Source organism: Momordica charantia, assembly GCF_013281855.1.
Source record: "Momordica charantia cultivar OHB3-1 chromosome 7 unlocalized genomic scaffold, Mcharantia_2.0 BLBB01000007.1, whole genome shotgun sequence".
NCBI classification, from domain to species: domain Eukaryota; kingdom Viridiplantae; phylum Streptophyta; class Magnoliopsida; order Cucurbitales; family Cucurbitaceae; genus Momordica; species Momordica charantia.
Genome location: NW_028275165.1, coordinates 6504658 through 6523270, shown reverse-complemented (window position 1 = coordinate 6523270; position 18613 = coordinate 6504658). Strand labels below are relative to the sequence as shown.

The 18613-nt window shown below is 37.3% G+C and overlaps 1 long non-coding RNA gene and 1 pseudogene across 1 annotated transcript; one reads left to right on the top strand and one right to left on the bottom strand.

Moving 5' to 3' along the window:
- Window positions 1-8092: 8092 nt before the first annotated feature.
- LOC111025264 (uncharacterized) lies at window positions 8093-13660 on the bottom strand. The gene is made up of 5 exons (XR_002603492.2): window positions 13235-13660; window positions 13106-13164; window positions 12907-13017; window positions 8424-8518; window positions 8093-8350 (listed from the first exon to the last, which is right to left on the bottom strand). It is a non-coding gene; the product is annotated as an uncharacterized LOC111025264 (long non-coding RNA).
- A 3170-nt stretch (window positions 13661-16830) lies between these two features.
- Window positions 16831-18223, top strand: LOC111025266 (palmitoyl-monogalactosyldiacylglycerol delta-7 desaturase, chloroplastic-like; annotated as a pseudogene).
- Window positions 18224-18613: the final 390 nt, after the last annotated feature.

Genomic DNA, 18613 nt, shown 5'->3' with positions numbered 1-18613 from the left:
GATTTTTGTGACGTTAGAAAAACGTCATGATAAATCGAATTTCTACTAGTGTCTCTTCATGTTTTTCTCTCCAAAATCTCAATGTTCTTATAATTTTTTGTGAGAGAAACTTTTAATTTGAGAGAGATATTGAGTTATCTAATTTTATTTTTCTTAGCCATTTGTGGGTTTATTTCGTAAGAATTTTTTATTACAAAATTTGTATATCTACTCCTTCTAGAGAGTTTGTGAGTTTGTTCTCAAATTTCCATATTCTTTGTAAGGGTTGCTCTTGAGCCCGAAAAAGAACAGTTGTAACGGTTTGATCTTGAACCGTGGAAAGGATCGGATTCATTCTTGCTCCCGTAAAAAGAACATTATACTGATTGCACTCTAAGCCACGGAAAGAGTCAATTTCTTAAATTGAACACCCAAGAGGAGCTTGGGAAGTGGAGTAGGCCGATTGTTGCCAAACCACTATAAATTTTCGGTGTAACTTTCTCTAACTCTTTTCTATTTAATTTTTACAATTAATGTTCTTTATTACAAATTGCATGAAATTAATTGTTCGAATTTGTTATTCATGTCTATGGTCAATATTTATATTTAAATTATTTGGGTGGTAAATTAATTAGGGTGTTTGTATTTCTAATTTATTGCTTAATTTTGTGTTCAATTTAATTATTCGTAAAAAGTTTACTTATTTGTTTAATTTGGGTCCACCATAGTAAAAAGTTTATAGATTGTGATTAAACCCTATTCACCCCCGCCCCCCCCCCCCCCCCCCCTCTCTAGGGTTGTCATACCAATCCAACAAATAGACCAAGATGCAAAAGAGTTTGTGAAGACGTGCGACAATTGCCAACGTTTCGCAAACATCATCCACCAACCTTCTGGGTTGCTTACTTCGATCTCCGCCCCTTGGCCTTTCGCCCAATGGGGAGTTGATCTCATCGGAACATTCCCATTGGGCAAGGGACAGACGAAGTTTGCAGTTGTTGCTGTGGATTATATTACCAAATGGGCCGAGGCCGAAGCCCTCTCTACCATCACAGAAGCCAGGGTCACATCCTTCATTTGGACAAATATTGTACCCGCTTTGGTATACCCAACGCCGTCGTGACAGATAATGGCAAACAATTCGATAATGCAAAGTTCAAGGACTTTTGCAAGAAGCTCGGAATCAGTCATCTCAGCTTGTCCCCGGCTCACCCCAAAGTCAATGGACAGGTGGAGGCCATTAACCAAATCATTAAGTGTGGTCTCAAGCTGAGATTAGATGCAAGGAAAGGCAAGTGGGCCGAGAAGCTACCTGAAGTTCTCTGGTCTTATCGAACTACTCTTCGCGAGTCTACGGGCGAGACACAATTCTCCATGGCCTTCGGTTTCGAGACCGTTGTGCCAGTGGAGATGAGAATGCCTACGGAAAGAGTTGGATATTATCAACAAGTAAGGAACGAGGAAGAGCTGCTCTTCAACCTCGACCTTCTCGACGAGAAAAGAGAAGCGGCCCAACTGCGTCTAGCAGAGCATCATAATTGAATGGCCAGGCATTATAACTCCAGAGTTAGACCTCGGAGTTTCCAGGTTGGACATCTAATCCTTCGAAAAGTGCAAAAGCACGTTGATACGTTGGAGCTAAGTTGGGAAGGACCATTCAAAGTCAAGGGCATAGTTCGGCCTGGAACGTATATGCTGACCGATCTCGAAGGAAAACTACTCTTACATCCGTGGAAAGCAGAGCACCTAAAGCGCCACTATCCTTGAAATGTCAAAATAGTTAAAAGTTATTTGGACTTGTATAAATTTTCAAGGATTAGCCCTGATAAAGGTCTCCGTGTTATTTAATTTCATCTCCTAAATATCACAAGTTCGATGTGAAATTAAATGGGGGCCAGGTACCTTCCACAATTTGAACTTGTGAAGTAGTAAAGGTACGAACTAAAAGTATTATAAAAGTCAAACCTTCGAGTTCGAGGTGCGACGAATGAAAGATTGAAGAAAAAAAAAACTCAAAACCTTTGAACTTATGAAGTTCGAAGTACGATGTGCTAAAATAAAAACCGAACCTCTAAGTTGACAGATTTAGAGGGGCAATGTAAAAGAAATTGATTTCATTAACTTTCAAAAGTCTGAGCTGAGGTTTATAGGCCTCAAAACTCGCCAAAATTACATCATTGGGAATTGAAGAAAAAGTGGGAAAACCAAGAGCGAGGGCCGACTGATAAGCGTTGATTAAAGGCTAAAATGGGTAGTTTTGCGTGCTTAGTTGATGGTTATTTGGGATGAAAAATGTATGTTCAAACATATAATTTAGGGAAAATGTGCATATTTTGTGATTAAGGACTTGAGAATTCAGTTGTAGGGAAATGAAGGCTAATTTGTGTAAATATATTTATTTTGTAAGGAAAAGTGAAGATTGATGATCATAATGCGTCAAGCACATCGTATGCCTAGAATGTCCAGCTTACTCAAGGAAGGCGCCAGCCAAATTGCTTTGAAAGTTCCAGCTTCACAATGCTTTAGCCACATTTGATGCCCAGATTATCAAAACGTGAATAACCACATTTGACCAAGCAATTGGTCCAAGATTTGGTCTCCTATCCTAAGATCTCTACAACTACTAGTGGTTGCCAACTTCCCATGGATTTCTCAACATTTTGTTACCTCTCAAGTTTATAAAATGAGCTTCCATGGATCACTTCAATACATCTCATTTTTTTATGCTTTTGTTCTTCCTTTCTACTTTGTTATCAACTTCAATTTGTAAGTTTTGTTCTTCAATTAATTTTTCTGAAATTACTCTTGTCTATTTTATTGCAATTCAATTTGTTCCATTTTGTACTTTATTTCCAATATAATTAAAATGCATTCTTTTTTTATCTTCTCTTGTGTTTTTATTACCTTTACTTCCATGAGTAGCTAAATTACTTCTTCAACCCTCCTACGAATGGTTTAGTTCATTTATTTAAAATTACATCTATTAGTGAGCATGACATATTACAATTTCTTTGCTTATCTTGATTGATACAATTATCCAGTTGATTTTATTTTTGGCCACTTGTTTAAATTACATTACTTTGAATTTAATTCTGAGAAGGTTAGAGTCAAATGGATCTCATAAAGGTAAAACGAGAAGTTACTTAGAAATAAGAACTAAAACAAGATCCTAAACATGGGCTCTCTTACCCGTTAAACGTAAGTTGAAACTTGACTTATTTAGGATTTTAGAGTTGCATAGACATATGTGAACACTAGCCTAAGCTTCTCAACAAATCAAAAGCGGTATGGAATAGGAGTTGAACCAATTTGCATAGATTGAGCTTAATTATGAGCACACTTGATAGGTGTAATTCATCTTTTAGAACTAAATCTTAGTAGGGGGGTTGGCTTTTTAATCTTTGTGTTTTTAAATCGTATTCCCAACAATTTCACCAATTTTTATCCCAAACCCGATTGCTCATTCAAGCAATTTACAAAATCAATTTTAAAAGAAAACTAGTACCCGTGGAGACGAACTTGGAATATTTCCAGATTATTATTTGTGATAGTATGCACTAGCACTTACCCTCAAGCTATTAAGCAGAGGTGCAACACCAACTAGTTGCTTCCGAGGTGCGACCTGAGCTCTCCTTATGAAGCCAAAATGTTAGGCTCTTGTGAGTCCAGCACGCCGACCTCTTGGGAAGAAGCTACTTTAGCAGTAGGAAGGCTCGCCCTATCGACCTCCTGAGATGAGATGCCTTCGTCTGCTCCATCATCTACCTCGACATCGGAGTCCAGGTTCTTTAAGTATTGGTCCACCAAGCTCTGGAGGCCAGGAGATTTGTTCGAACCTAACACCCACTTCTCAGCATAGTGTAGCTTGATCGGTTCGAGGTTGACTTCAAGAGCCACTTCCTTGATCCCCTTCATCAGGAACCTGAAGCTTGCATCACTGAAGCCTTTGGCGAATCCGTCAAAGTCCGGATGTTGGTGAAAAGTCTCCTCTAGAAGCACCCTGTTGCTGAGCTTGAATTTCTCTAACTCCAGCTCTTCCTTTAGCTTCTCTAGTGCGGCCTGTACATCTCTAGTGTTGTGCTCAAGCTGGTCATTATGTTTCATGAGAGCAAACTTCTCTTTTTCCAAGCCTCTGGCCATGGCATGGGCACCCCTGAACACCTTCATATGACGCTCGACCTCCTTCTAAGAGCTCTTGAGCTCTGTCTTGTCGGCTTCAGAGGTGGATTTCCAGGCTTGAATCTCAGCTCGGGCGTCTTTTAGTTCGGCTCGGGCCTCTTCAAGCTCCCTTTATAAAGCCGCAGCAGTCTCGAGCGCGGCCGAAGAAGCCTCTCGCTCCTTTAAGGTGAGGCAGTCACGACCGTCTAGTTCGACCTTCACTATCACTGCCGCATGGCAGGCAGCGACGTGAGCCTAAGGACAAAGTTGAGTAAGTTAGATAGTGCTTCGACAAAGAAATACTCTCGAGGCCAGAAAACTTTAAATCATGCCTCACCTCGGCAGTGTAATCCAGTAGCCGTTGGATGGTCGAGCCTGGACGAATTTGGAAGCCTTCCTCCAGCAACGATCAAAGCAAGAGCTGGACATCTCCATCACCTTCTCCTTCGCCCCGGCACTGGAGGGTTCGACCTTGAACCTCATTTCAATGTTCGAGGTAACGCTCATTCTTGTCTCTGGATCATCATTGAGCGCAGCAAAACAACTCCCCCTCACATCGGCTCGGACCTCCTCCACCACGTCTTCGGAAGAGGTGATCTTCCTCTTCTTCTTTTTGGACCTCTTAGAAGGAGACCTTCTCCGAACCTTCCTGAGAGGGGAGATGTCAAGGATCTCACAATCCTGAGGAGCTCTAGGTCCTATTGCTCCCTGCGGAATGGCCGCTTCCTGGCGAGCTTCAGCCACCTTGACCTCGGTAGAAAGGTCGACCATGGTAGGGCTCAGCACCTCCTTCGACTTGGAGGTTTCCCCCTGGTGAGGGCGATTGCGCTTCACGTCTTGGGCAAATACGCAAACCATCGCTGTAAAGAGTCAAAACAACCTAAGCAAAATAATAAAAGATTTTAAAGCACCAAAAGGAGGTCCGAGTACAACGTACCGAGTTCAGAGTTGGGTCTGTGAGCTTCGGAAGGAACGAGCAGCGGATTTTAGTCGAGCAGTCCTGAAGCTAGAAGAAGCTTGTCGGTTAAGAGGGTGTCGATATTCTTGCTGCTCTTAAATTTATCCTTATAGAATTTCAAGATGTAAAACGTTGATTGAGAAAGCTTAGGGACAAGCTTGATGACAACTGTCAAATAAAAAAAACAAAGGTCAGAGTGTGAGAAGGAGCAGGGCTCGGAAGAATAGAAAGACTAAAATCCTTACCTAAGTTCCCAAACCTACAAGGGACGAGGTGGAAGGGCTGGTCGGACTCGTCCTTGGCCAACCATTCTCCAGAGGCATAGAACCACTTTCCGACCCATTTCTTTATGGAGCTCGGACCCTTGAGGATGCCTCCCGCACCTTTCCTAGTACACAGGTAATACCGCCCAGGTTTCCTGGAGATGCGCTTGACTTTGAAACAAGCTTGGAGCTGGTTAGTCCTAAGAAGTTGTAGCCCGTCTACCTCACGACATCTTAGCCAAAATAGCACGGCTAAGCTAAAGACAACACCTCATCCGTTGGGGGCCATTTGCTAGCCCAGTTCGGCAAGGAACTCTTGCACTAAAGGATGAACGGGTAGGCGAAAGCCATACTCGAACATCTTCAAGTACAAAGTTACACACCATTCTAGGAGGTCATCAACACGCTCCCCTTCCTTGGGAAACCTGAAGACAATGTTGTCTGAAATGCTATACCTCTTATAAAGAGGGCCGAGATAGTTCTCCGGCATTTGAGAAGGGAACTCTAAGCCTTGACCCGAGGTGGAGGTGTCACTATCATCCCCATCGTCCTCGGAAAATCTAAAGTTGTCTATTTCTTCCTCCAGCTCGAAATCTAACCTACTGGCAAATTCTTCTACAGAGTCGGCCTTCTTAGGTGAATGGCTCTGACTCCGACCTACACTATCGGATGAACTACTGCAAGACGAGCTAGAAGAACTAGAAGAGCTAGACATGACTTAAAACAGCAAAAGTAGATGTGCGAGACTAACCTAGGGTAAGTTCCGAGCTGCTCAAGTCGGACTCCAATATTATAGAAAGCGTAGAAAACGGATACGAATCTTGGGGCTATTCATAGTACATCGAAAATTAATCTCAACCACACACATGTCACAAAAAGGGCGATTCAGATCCTAAGGGAGTTCGAACGACGGGGGCACTTGAGTATGTGCACACTTGTCGATTCCATTTCCGAGGTTCTCCAACGGTAATATTTTGTATCACGAGCTCGGAAGTCGCCACGTTAGATGGTTTCTTGGAAAATAACTTCTCTGCTAGATCGAGCTCAAACCTAGCAGAAAGGGGGCCAATGTTTGGGGAAGGAAACCAGAGTGCTACGTGGAGGACTGTGATTCGCCAAAGGGAGTATACCCCAGATAAACTTTTGAGCAACTCCACCTCGGAACCTTCCGAGGTGGGTAACTCTGTCATTATTTATAATATCAGACCATACCAGTTTATGGCCGCTTCTCTATGGTAGCAGTTGTTGCTTCATTGAATTTGCTTATTTAATAGGACATTATTTAAGTTAAACTGTCTGGGTTCGATTTGCTCAACCTAACAAGTCTTACTTCAAATCCGACTAGGGTAACCGCTTGTCGCAACCCTTGTCGGGACCTAAACCTATAAATAGAAGACCTCATTTTACCATCAGGTATGAAATTTCTCCTTGAACTTAATATTTACTCCGAGCTGTTTACTGACTTGAGCGTCAGAGATTTTGCCCTTTTGTGCTGGTCTTCCAGTTGTGTTCTAAGTCGGAGGAAGGACCGAGTTCGAGCTTGACCAAGGTTTGACGTTGTGGAATTTTTTGCATAAACAGCTTACAGTATAATGAATAATTTGAAGTTACTTATATGGAGTCTATTTTGGATTTATGTTGCATATACGTTGTAATGTTAAATAATTCATTATTTGTTTCATGGACAACTTATACCATTATGAATGATGCAAAGTTATTAATATGAAGTATATTTTGTACCATCATGAATGATGCAAAGTTATTATGAATGATGCAAAGTTATTAATATGAAGTATATTTTAGATATATGCTGCATATTAACTCAAAAAAAAAAAAGATATATGCTGCGTGTCATGGTCATGCTCGTCCAGTGAATGTCGCCCATGGCCGCATGCCCATGATAGCCTCTTCCCTCGTACTTTTATGTCATGTATTTACTTTTGCATGTTATTTGACTCCTCGCCACTTTGCATGTTCACGCCTGCCAAAGGCAAAATGCTTTATAATCTACCTTAGAGGTACACCTAGTCTCCATCCTACCTTGTGTTGTATCTTGTCTTGCTGCTAATCTATTCTCTTGCATTCAAACATACAACAAGCTTTCCAAAATGTCTTCAAACGCTTTCCAAACATTTTTTCTCTAAACCCGTTTTCCAAAACCGTTTTCTCGAAAACGGGGGTGCAGATTGCGATATATAGTTGTGGTGCCACCGGCTATCCGATTTTCATTGGCTGACTTGTTCGTGGGCAAGAACAAGCGTCGCACAATCGCTTTGTGAGTCCTTTGAAAAGTGCGATTGTGACACTGCGTATACTTTATTTATTTTTTTATAATTTAAATGCAGCCATGATAGTACTTCTAAAATATCAAATCCAGACATTAAAATTAAAATTAATATTAGAATAACAAAGTGTACCTATAATGTGACAAAACGAAGAAAATTGAGGGAAATAATATGCTGAAAATATATTTGTTCACTACAGCCGGCAGAAAACGAAAAGCATTATTCAAATGTAGATGAAAAAGTATTGTAAAATATATATATATATATATATATATATATATATATATATATATTTGTAGATGAAAAAGAAATGGTAACGCCTGAAAACGCCAAACATAGAGGAAATAAATTGAGCTATTTCTGCGACAGTTTTCCTAGTTGAATATACATAACCTTGCAAAAAAAAGACTTAAAATCATCCAAACGATTAAATAAAAGGAAAATTATACTGGTAGCAAAATATTTTATTTATTTCAAAATATGTCACATGTTTTTAAAATTTTCAAATATAATAAAAAATTTTATTTATATCAGTTGTATATCCAATACCCATATCAATAGTATATCACTAGTATATCATATATTAAATGTATATAACATACTACAACAACTGCAATACGCCGATCTCTCACAATGAGAGCTTTCCTCTGTCTTGACAGATCCTTTAGAATTGTTTGATTCTGTTTTGTGTTGTCTCCCTTTTCCTTCTACAATGTCAACCTCTGATTTGTTAGAGGAATGGAAACATTTCAAACTCACCGCAGAGGAAGAGAACATTACCATTAATGTTGATGCACCTGCTTCTGTGGATATCAGTTCCAAAATCGATAAGATTCTGGTTGGCAAGCTCTTCGTCAAGAGACCCATCTCTTGCCCTGTGATGAAAAACACGATGAGGAATGCATGGAAACTAGAAAACAATGCCTTTGAAGTTGAAAGCATTGGGTGGAACATTTTCCTATTCACTTTTGATCGTGTTCTAGACAAAAATAGAATCTACCAAACTGGTCCATGGAGTTTTGATAAGTCTGTGATCATCATTCAGCCACCACCTATGATTTGTCCTTCCGAACTGAATTTCACGAATTTGTCCATCTGGGTCCGTTTTTTTTTATCTTCCTTTGGCGTGTTCAACACAGTCGCTGGCTATTCGATTGGGAAATGCCTTGGGTGGCTTTGAAGCTACAGATTGTGATGGTTGGAGCTCCAACTTAAGAGTCCGAGTTTCTTTAGATATTTCAAAGCCTCTCTGTCGTGGAATCAAATTAAATTTGGATGGTCCTATGGGTGGAGCTTGGATTCCAATCCAATACGAACGATTGCCAGACTTCTGTTATCACTGTGGTAAATTAAATCATGTTCTTAAAGAATGTGATGGTTACTTTTCTAATGCAGGGCAATCTTCTACTCGTTCTAAGCACCAATACGGGGCCTGGCTTCAATATCAAGGCGTTTTCAAACATCCTATTTCCTCTACCAGGCAAAATGTGGGTGATTCCCATGGAAGCTCTGACACCTCTTCAAAACCTTCCAATTCAAGTCCTGCTATCTCCGGTGCCTTCTCCGGCAACTGCTCTGCCCATCGCTTCTGTAACGGAAATTCCAGATTTGCAGGCAGTTACCAAATCGGGAGTTTTTACTACAAACGAGTCATTTATTGCGGCTTTAAAGGGACCTCTTCAACCATCATTCCAGCAGGAAGTTATTTTTGGGAGAATAAAGTCATTAATTCTGGCATTGATTCTCTCTCAACTCCAGCATTATAGCAATCACCATTAATGCAGTCATCCCACACAACACCAATGGATCTCAGCCCGAATTTTTCTGGCAATGTGAGGAAGTGGAAACAAAAGGCACGGGCCGGCCCGTCCAGCCCATTGATTACTGACAAAGGCAAAGACAAAATCTTAGCAGGCCCAAAATGAAAGGCCCCACCTCGGGTTTTCAATCCTCGAAAGAAACAGAAGATACCATCTCCTATGGCGAATCCTATCCCAATCAATGATTCTCAATCGGCGAAGGTTGCTGAGCAGCCTCGCCGAACGCCATGAAAACCATCTGCTTGAATGTTCGGGGATTGGGGGATCCTCGAACTTTCCGAGTCATTAGTGATTTCTTATATCACGAAAATCCCTCGTTCTATTTCTTATGGAGACAAAATGAAATGAGCGTCTAACTAATAAATTAAAAAACACGCTCAATTTTCATGGTTGTTTAATGGTTAATGGTGCTGGTCTTAGTGGTGCTCTTTGCTTGCTTTGGAAGAATAATACTGCAGTTACTATTCGTTCCTACTCTCGAACCACATTGATTGTTTCATTCAGTTTGATGATAAATATTGGTGGTTTACAGGCTTTTATGGTCACCCAATAACTCATAAATGCCATTTGACTTAGGAGCTACTAAAACAAATCTACAACAATGATGATTCTCCTTCGCTTATTGGAGGGGATTTTAATGCCATTTTATGGCGTCAAGAAGCTTCAATCATTTCTTGTTATGATTCCTCTCAAATTGCAGCTCTTAGGAGAGTGATGGATTTCTGCTCTCTTACAGATTTGGGATTCAAAGAAGTTAAATATACATGGTGTAATAATCGTTTTGCAAGGGAACCAGAATTGGAAAAGATTGGATCGCTTTCTATGTAATGATTCTTTCTCTTCATCCTTCCCGACGGCTTTTGTACAGCATTTCCCCTAGTCCAAATCGGATCATTGTGCAATCTGCTTGCATATTCGGCCTCCTCTTCCCCGCGTGCAGAAATGTCACAAGCCTTTTCGTTTTGAAGAATGTTGGGCTTCAAATCCTGCTTGTGAGCAACTGATATCAGATTGAGGGAGATGGTCCACCTCAGATCAAGCCTATACATTCTCCGATAGTATCCATGCTTCGTCTTTGGTCCTCCGTAGCTGGGGACGTTCAAACATTACGGAACTTTTCCATCAAATAAAAGTTCAGAAATCAGCCATTATGGAAGCCTATAATAGGCCCCTTCCTCTTGATTTCTCTATTATTCATGCTCTTGAGAATGATATTGCGGGCCTTCTGGAATTAGAGGAGATTTTTTGGAAGCAACGGTCTCGAGAAGATTGGCTTAAATGGGGAGATAGTAATACCAAGTGGTTTCATAAAAAGGCATCTATGTGCAAAGCTTCTAATACAATTTCTGGAATTGAAAATCTAAGCAGCTGCTGGACTGACGACATGGAGGAGGTTGAACACTGTTTTATTGATTTATTTCCAATCCATCTTCACTTCTTCTAAGCCATCCATTATGGGCATAGATGTCATCACGAGTTTAATTCCCACCACAATCACTACAGAGATAAATTTAAGACTTTTACTGCCTTTTTCAAGGGAGGAAATTGAACGCTCTATTAAGCAAATGTTTCCAACCAAAGCACCTAGACCAGATGGTTTTCCTGCTCTTTTCTATCAGAATTACTGGCATATAGTTGGTCCCAAAACTGTGGAGGCATGCCTCCATGTTCTCAATAATGGGGGAGATATCCGTTCTTGGAACACCACTTATATTGCACTTATTCCAAAGGTGAAGCAGCCAAGGTTGGTATCTGATTTTTGACCTATAAGTCTGTGCAACGTCTCTTATAAGATTATCTCTAAATCAATTGCAAATCGCCTAAAAAATGTGATTGGTTTAGTAATCTCGGATGCTCCGTCTGCTTTTGTTCCCTCTCGTGCTATATCAGACAATATCATTATAGGGCATGAGTGCCTACACAGTATCAAAACTTGTAAGTCTGGAAAAGATGGCATTGCTGCACTTAAATTGGACCTTAGCAAAGCATTTGATCGCGTTGAATAGCTATATCTGGAATGTTTGATAAGGCAGATGGGGTTTGATGAGAGATGGATTCAGCTTCTCCTTCACTGCATTTCTACGGTGCGTTTCTCAGTTCTTTTAAATGGCATTCCAAGAGGCTCTTTCCATTCTTCAAGATGAATCAGACAGAAATATCCACTTCCCCCTTATCTATTTCTTATTTGTGCTGAAGGTCTTTCTGCTTTATTAAACCATGCAGCTAGGATGGGGCACATTACAGGTATTACTTTTGATGACTCTGGCCCTTCCATTTCTCACCTCCTTTTTGCAGATGACAGCCTCATTTTCTTGAGAGCTTCAGAATCCGAGTGCCTTACATTACGTAATCTGCTGGATACATATGGAAGCCCTCCTTTTCTCTCCTAATGTCCATCCAGCTCGGCAGCAATATCTCCAAAGCATTCTCCATGTTATATTGGTGGATCATTTTGGGAATTATTTAGGTCTGCCATCTCATTTCACTAGGAGAAAAGGAATGGATTGGTGCTTCCTTAAAGAGGATATGGAAAACCCTTCAAGGCTGGAAAGGTTCTTTATTTTCAATGGGGGGAACAAAGGTCCTCATTAAAAGCGTGGGACAGGCCATTCCTGCTTATGCTATGAGTGTGTTCAGGCTCCCCAAAGGCTTTTGTGATGATATTACACAAATGTTTGCTCGATTTTGGTGTTGATCTACGAATGAACACTGAAGGCTTCACTGGATGAGTTGGGAGAAAATGTGCTATCCAAAGGATTATGGTGGTTTAAAATTTTCGTGACTTGGAAGACTTCAACAAAGCTCTAGTGGCCAAACAAGTTTGGCGAGTACTACAATATCCTAATCTTCTAGTATCTCGTGTTCTCAAGGCTAAGTACTATAAAAATACGTCTTTCATACAAGTTACAAAAACCACTATTTCTTCATACTTTTGGCGAGATTTTATTTGGGGGAGAGATCTCCTTGTAAGCGGATTGCGGCTTCGGGTTGGAAGGGGATCATCTATGGATGCTTATTCTGACCCATGGCTTCCAAGACCCACCACTTTTAAACCAATTTCGGTTAATACTGGGATCTTGATATTAAGGTGGCAGATTTAATTAACCAAACAGGGGAATGGGACAGTCACCTGGTCTCATCTTTCTTCTGTGTTGAAGACAAGGAAATCATCCTTTCTATTCCTATTAGTCCTTGCATTTTACAAGACTCATGGCTATGGCATTATGACAAACGTGCGAGGTATAGTGTTAAAAGTGGATACAAACTTCTTATGCATCAGAAATCTTCTATGCTTTCTACCAGCTATGGCTATACTGGAGATCAATGGAAATCTATTTGGGATCTCTCAGTTCCAGCCAAGGTTAAAATTTTTTTATGGAGGGCAGCACATGACCACATTCCCACAGTTCAAAATCTATATACTAGAGGGGTGGATGTTGTACCTGTTTGTCCTCTATGCCTCAAGAAATGTGAGAGTACCACCCATGCTCTCTTTCTCTATTAACGCACAAAAACCATCTGGCGGATCCTTTTCCCAGTGATTTCTCCTATTCCTGCACATCCAGATCTCAAATTTTTTTATCATTGGTTTGCTATGATGAAAACACTAGAATCCAAAGATCAAAATCTTGCAACACTTACATGTTGGACTATCTGGACAGACCATAATTCTTTTCTTCATGGAAAGCAAATTTCTCCTCCTGGCATAAGAGGGGAATGAATTCTAAATTACCTCAACCAATATGAGCAAGCTAGGATTAAGTTACATACCGCTAACAGGAGTATCGATACTTCTCAAGCCCACCAACAATGGCGACCTCCGGCGGAAAATTACTTTAAATTGAACACCGACGCGGCCTGTAGACCAAATTTATCTTCCATCGGAGCTGCGCTTCGTGATTCAAATGGTTTCCTTATTGTGACAACAATGATTCAACATCCTTCTCCCCTGTCTCCTCTATTGGCGGAAATTTGGGGGATTTTGGAAGGCATAAAATTCGCTGTAGCGGTGAACTGCACCCATTTGGAAGTGGAATCTGATTCCCTTGAAGCTATTCGGTTGATCAGAGACGAAATATCCACCATGGGAGATGAGCTAGGCTGGGTGTTGGAGGTGAAATCCCTAGCTTCTTCCTTTCAATCGATTTCTTTCCATCATGCTTCAAGGACATGCAATCTAGTGGCCCACTCTTTGGCAAAATGGGGTATAGGTTCTTCTTCGTCCACGTGTTTTTGGATGTCAAATTTTCCAATTTGGCTTTTGAATGCTGTCCAAGGGGATTTCCCCTTAATTGATGCCCCAGTAGCTTAATTTAATATAACTACTTTCTTAAAAAAAAAATTATATATAACATACGTATTGCACATACACTCATATGAGCATTGTATTAGATGTATATCATATATATATTGCAAGTACATCAGACACTCATATCAGTAATATATTAGATGCATATCACATACATATATATAAGTAGTCAGATACATTACAGATATATATCATTGCGGTAAAGTTATTATTTTAAAATTGGACCTCCATTTTTTGTTTTAAAGTGTTATATTTGAAAACACTAAATGTGGTTGCTATTTTGCTAATTTTACTAAATGTTTTTTTTTGTTGAAAAGTTTTATGAATTCTAAAATTTATTATATTTGTTACCATTGCACATAAGTCATATTAAAATCAAGTTAGGAAAAAATATAAAATAAAGTTAGGAAAGAACTTAACCCCGTCAATCCATGATTCCTTGCGTATGTTCGGGTATGGGGGAAGTGCGCATACCCCCGATATAAGGGATAAAGGTCAAAGGGCAACTTTTAGGTAATAAAAAATAAAATAAAATAAAACAAAATAAAATTAGAAAAAAAACTTGGACTCCTTGGCCGTAACGAGCACCGTGCTCATTAGACTTAGGTGGGTAGAAGACAAGTGTAGGGCTATTTCTTTATTTTTTCTTTAATTATTTTAATAAAACTTATAATCTCATCAAAATCTCTTTTAGATTTTTTTTAAAAGTGTGTAACGATTCATCTTTTTTTTTTCTCTCTCCCTACAACTTCTCACCTCGTTTTTCTATCTTCTTGGTCTCTATTTTTTTTCTCAACTTGATGCACTACTGTAACCTCCTTTTTCTATTTTCTTTGTTTTTTTTTTCAACTTTATACAGTTCAGGTTTACACAATAAAAAATATATATTTCCACAATTTAAAGGTACTCACACACACAGCTTAACATTATATTGGTCTTTTTTCTTCCATTATTTCTTTCAATGTTTAGTCTTCTACTTTTACATAGAGTTTCTATAGTTTTTTTTTTTTCGTAGTCATTTTTACAAAGAGATATAATTAAAGAAGTTCTGAGACATTGGATTAAATACATCACATATTGGTATACGTTTTGATTAATTTGGAACAAGTGAGTAAGTGAGTTAGTTCTTTTAGTTATGTCAAGTTATGTTTTTTTTTTCTTTTGGTTAATATTATGTAAGTTTATCCTGTCAACTTGAGCTGCATTGAGTTGGAAAAAAAAAAGGGAAAGAAAGAGGCTACAGTAGCATGAAGAAGAGAGAAAAACAAGTAGGTGAGAAGTTACAGGGAGATAGAAAATGAAGAAGAATCATCAAAACACTTTTTTTGGTAATATTTTAATGGGATTTTGATGAGATTTCGGGTTTTTATTGAAATTATTATAAAAAAAAACTAATATCCCAACACTTATCTTCTTATTATAGAGCCACTTGAGAGTAAGTAGCACAATGTTTCCTATGGGTGAAGAGCGAAGTTGTAAACATAAAATTACATACCCGTTGATTTAACACACTAACCATTAGGAAAGTAATAAATAGTTAATTAAAAGATTATTGTTAAAGCAAACTAATTAAGAATTAAATGATCTATTGGTTGATTAAGTAATGATCTAATTAATTTAATTTATTTCTCAACAAGAACAAGCTAATTATTTTAATGTGTAAATTTCTTTCTATAAAATAAAATCATTTAATGTTTTTAAAATGTGTAAGATTATTGTCATATTTGAACAATTTTTTTTAATACAGTATAGGGGGTGGAGATTCGAACTCACCGCTATGTTCAGGTTGCTCGCACCATGGAATCTAACCAGGAAAGTTTAGATTTTTTATTTCGTGGCTAGGTTAGTAGTATTTATTTATAATTTAAACTGAGTAATGAATGGTATTAATGGTTTTGTTATCTTCTTAAATGATATTTAAAATTTAGTTAACCAATATTTCATAAATACAATTAAATTTAATATTTAATTTCAAAACAATAAAATTATTCCTAATTTATTGAAGGAATAAATTAACATAATTAGTATTAATTTAAAGAACATTTTTCCACCCCCCATAACTTATCCAAGGAAAAAAGAAACATGAGAAGGAAAAATACACATCTCAACACCAATAATATATTTAAAGTATATAATTTATCAACGTTTTCGTAAATTAACAGTAAAAACAAAAAAATTGAAATATACATTAATGTTAATAAGGCTTCTAAATTCACAACTTCAATATTATGTAAGTAATAGCCGAATTGAACTTATATAAATTCGTAGGCATCAAGTGAAATTTTGAAAGTTAGAGGTTTGAACCTTCGTTTATTTAGACTAAAAACTATATAGTATTATTTAATGTTAATATTACTATATTACTTGGTGTGAGAACTAATATTACTATATTATTTAATTGCATAGTTTAATTGTAATGAACGATTCAGTTCGGAAGAATTAACCATTTAGATTTTTATTTTGCATAAACATACCACCGTTTCGCAATTTCTTGTTTCTGTTTCTTAATTTTTAATGAAGAAAAATGAATTGCACGGTCCCAACATCCGTGAATTCAAGTATGATGAAATAATATATTTATTTATGTTTTGGAACAAATTAGAAATAGGAACAAAGAAGAAGAAATTTATTTTGGTTGTTTTCAAAATTTATATACAATTTTGAAAATGTTCCAAAAAAAAAAGAAACAACAAACATAATTAGGTTAAAAATACCTAGAGTTCTTAAAAAAATTGGAAATAAGAAACAAGAAACGAGAAAGTTAGCAAACGACCCATTAGTGATCATAGAAGGTCATTATTTTTATTTTTTTCAATATCTACCATTGGATTAAATTAGACGTTCACGGTGAAAGTTGATACAATTTACCAAGTAAAATGATTTTTTTTTATAAGAAGATATAAATTTAAAGACTCTGAAAATACAAAATACAACACAGTTTGAGTGTTTTCCATCAAATTATTTATCTCCAAACTGTATTTTTAATCATAAACCAAACTCCCTTAAATTCTTAGAGAATTAAAATTCACTATAAATATATAACAGAGACAGCAGCAAAGTTTGAACTAAAGAAATGGTGAAACCTTCTAAGAGAGAATGGACCATGATGGACATAGAAATGACTTGTTTTTATGTCTTTATTCACGTAGTTTGTATTTTTGCACCATTTTACTTTAATTGGAGTGCATTTTGGGTTACTTTTGCATTATATATTATTACTGGTCTCTTTGGTATTTCTATTTCGTATCATAGAAATCTTTCACATAGAAGTTTCAAACTTCCCAAATGGCTCGAATACTTGTTTGCTTATTGTGGGGTTCATGCACTCCAGGTTTGACATTTGACAAGTTATTCTTTTCCTACCATAGATATATATATTAACAACAAGATGGATTAAAATTGATTGATAAACTTAGTTTATCAAAATATTTGAAATGTTTCGTTATTTTATGTATTTTAGGGCGATCCAATCGGTTGGGTGAGTACACATAGGAGTCACCATCAATTTGTTGATACAGAAAAAGATCCACACAATCCTATTCAAGGATTCTGGTTTAGTCATTTTACTTGGATGTTTGATTCTAATGCTTTAACTAAAAAAGTTTGTCCGGAGTACTTTAATGAATTCAAAGAGATAAAAAGCAGCGGTTGTGTAATTGTTGGGAAATATGGAAGACCGAATAATGTTGGCGACTTGGAGAAGCAATCATTCTATAGATTTATTCACAAATCGTATCTTCTCCACCCCATTGCTCTTGCATTCCTACTTTATGCTGTTGGAGGAATTCCATTTCTTATATGGGGAATGGTAAAATAAAGCTACTCTCTAATTTTTTTTTTTCTCTCTCAATTAACAGTACATAATACAATGAAAAGTAGATATATGTAGAATTTACAATTAAAGCAAATATCTCTCTATATAAATTAAATATGTATTTTTTTTAAAAAAAATTAATAGTATAAATAGAGTTTGAATAGGACCTATCATATTCTTTGTCATGCAGTGTGTGAGGACTATAACGTATTTACACCTAACATTTATGGTGAACTCAGTATGTCATAGGTGGGGAAAGCAACGATGGAAAACTGGCGATTTGTCTAGAAATAATTGGTGAGCTACATCTGATATGTCAAGTGAAAGATAATTTAAATGATCAAGGGTCATTGTGACTATAAATTTTGTCTTTCTTTTTAGGTTGGTGGGTTTGCTTGTACTTGGAGAAGGTTGGCACAATAACCATCATGCCTTCGAGTATTCGGCTCAGTTTGGACTCGAATGATGGCAAATTGACTTCGGTTGGTATGTTATTAGGTTCCTCCAAGCAAGTAGAATGGCCACTAATGTCAAATTGCCCTCTCAAAGCCACAAGCAAAGACTGGCTATGGAAAAATCCAAGAAATAGAAATAATTATGCCTTCATAAATGTATTAGAATGTGCAAATAGAATTGTCCGTACAAAAAAATGCAGTAGAATTATGCCTATATAAAATACTTCATATTGTTTGCAAAGTCTGTGGTCCAAACATATAAGAAATATGTATTACATTACTTTTTATAATATACTTGTGAGTAGTACGTGCACATGAATTTATAATTTTATTTTACTAAAAAAAGGCATTTACATAAATAGCATATGTATTTTTAAAAGTAGTATAAAGTTTAAAGATTTACAAAAAATAATATAATTAAATCCACTCAAATCCAAATATAATATAAAGCACGATATATTTATAATTTACAATTTATATCATATTTTTAATTATTTCGATTTTTAAAAGTTTGGTATTTTATTATTTGATTTAACCAATAATGACAATAAAAAAAATTACATAGGGTATAA